General features: G+C 39.5%; 1 pseudogene; it reads left to right on the plus strand.

The window, feature by feature from the left end:
* The first annotated feature begins 822 nt into the window (after positions 1–822).
* On the plus strand, positions 823–1,445 carry LOC100968493 (large ribosomal subunit protein eL19-like; annotated as a pseudogene).
* Positions 1,446–2,086: the final 641 nt, after the last annotated feature.

The raw sequence follows: 2,086 nt of genomic DNA on the forward strand, positions 1-2,086 counted from the left end.
CTATTGGAAAAATGGCAGTCTTTTTGGATGCAGTTTTGCCATAAACCTTCAATTTGTAAAAAAAAAAAGAAAGAAAGAAAGAAAAAAGAAGAAAAGAGCAATATCTGCAAAATACGATAAAAATAAAGCAATAAAGTAAAGTGCAATAAAATTAGTCTGCCTGAATTTGCAAATTCTGTCTCCAACCAGTGCTGGGATCCCTAATATGCAAAGAACCCTCAAAATTAAACATTCTGTGAATATCAAATTCGAGAATTTGGTATAAAAAATGCATCTACTTCTAAAAGTGAAAACTACAACAAAAAGAAGGAATTGCTTTGCTTAGAAACTTTTGAAGCGCACTGCATTATTTTTATTTATCCACATGATTGCCAGGTAATCTGCATATCAAAATAAGAGGTTTCAGGTGCCATAAAATTAATTACCATTGAATTTCTGACAGAGGAGATTTGGGAGAATATAGGCAACATTAAATATAAGAGGAAGTTTGATAAGTTTAAGAACTATGACCACAAAAGCTTTTTGGATGTGGCAACTTTCAATTAGAACTGATTGAAAGTGAATAAACTTTGAGAAGATTTTCTACCACTCTGTGGGTTGTCTGTTTACTCTGCTGATTGTTTCTTTTGCTGTGCAGAAGCTTTTTAGTTAAGTCCCATCTATTTATCTTTTTGTTGCATTTGCTTTTGGGTTCTTGGTCATGAAGTGTTTGCATAAGCCAGTCGTCTAGCAGGGTTTTTCTGATGTTATCATCTAGAATTTTTATGGTTTCAGGTCTTAGATTTAAGTCTTTGATCCATCTTGACTTGATTTTTATATAAGATGACAGAGCTCTTTCCTTCTGCTGCTGCGGCTGCAGCCATGAGTACTGCTCAGGCTTCAGAAGAGGCTCGCCTCTAGTGTCCTCCACTGTGGCAAGAAGGAGGTCTAGTTGGACCCCAGTGAGACCAATGAAATTGCTAATGCCAACTCTCATCAGCAGATCCAGAAGCTGATCAAAGATGGGCTGATCATCCACAAGCCTGTGATTGTCCATTCCCAGGCTCAATGCTGGAAAAACACCTTGGCCTGCCAGAAGGGCAGGCACATGGGCATAGGTAAGCAGAAGCGTACAGCCAATGCCCAAATGCCAGAGAAGGTCACATGGATGAGGAAAATACTGCACCGGCTGCTCAGAAGATACCGTGAATCGAAGAAGATTGATGGCCACATGTATCACAGCCTGTACCTGAAGGTAAAGGGGAATGTATTCAAAAACAAGTGGATTGTCATGGAACACATCAACAAGCTGAAGGCAGACAAGGCCCACAAGAAGCTCCTGGCTGACCAGGCTGAGGCCCCCAGGTCTAAGACCTAGGAGGCACGCAAGCACCTTGAAGAGTGCCTCCAGGCCAAGAAGGAAGAGATCATCAAGACTGCCCAAAGAGGAAGAGACCAAGAAATAAAAGCTCCCCTTTTGTCTGTACATACTGCCCTCTGTGATTACATAGATCAGCCATTAAAATAAAACAAGCCTTTAAAAAAAAAAGATGAGAGATGAGGATCTAGTTTCATTCTTCTGCATGTGGCTTGCCAATTGTCCCAGCACCATCTGTTGAACAGGGTGTCCTTTCCCCATGTTATGTTTTTGTTTGCTTTGTCTAAGATCAGTTGGCTGTAAGTATTTGGTTATATTTCTGGGTTCTCTATTCTTTCCATTGATCTATGAGCCTATTTTCATATCAGTACCATGCTGTTTTGATGACCATGGCCTTATAGTAGAGTTTGAAGTTGGGTAATGTGATGTTCCAGATTTGTTCTTTTTGCATAGTCTTGCTTTGGCTATGTGGGCTCTTTCTTGGTTTCCTGTGAATTTTAGGATTGTTTTCTCTAGCTCTGTGATGAATGATGGTGGTATTTTGATGAGAATTGCACTGAATTTGTACATTGTTTTTGGTGGTATGGTCCTTTTCACCATATTGATTCTACCCACCCATGAGCATGGGATGTGTTTCCATTTGTTTGTGTCATCTATAATTTCTTTCAGAAGTGTTTTGTAGTTTTCCTTGTAGAGGTCTTTCATGTCCTTGTTTAGATATAAACCTAA

The sequence above is a fragment of the Pan paniscus genome, chromosome 13, assembly GCF_029289425.2.
Source record: "Pan paniscus chromosome 13, NHGRI_mPanPan1-v2.0_pri, whole genome shotgun sequence".
Taxonomy (NCBI): domain Eukaryota; kingdom Metazoa; phylum Chordata; class Mammalia; order Primates; family Hominidae; genus Pan; species Pan paniscus.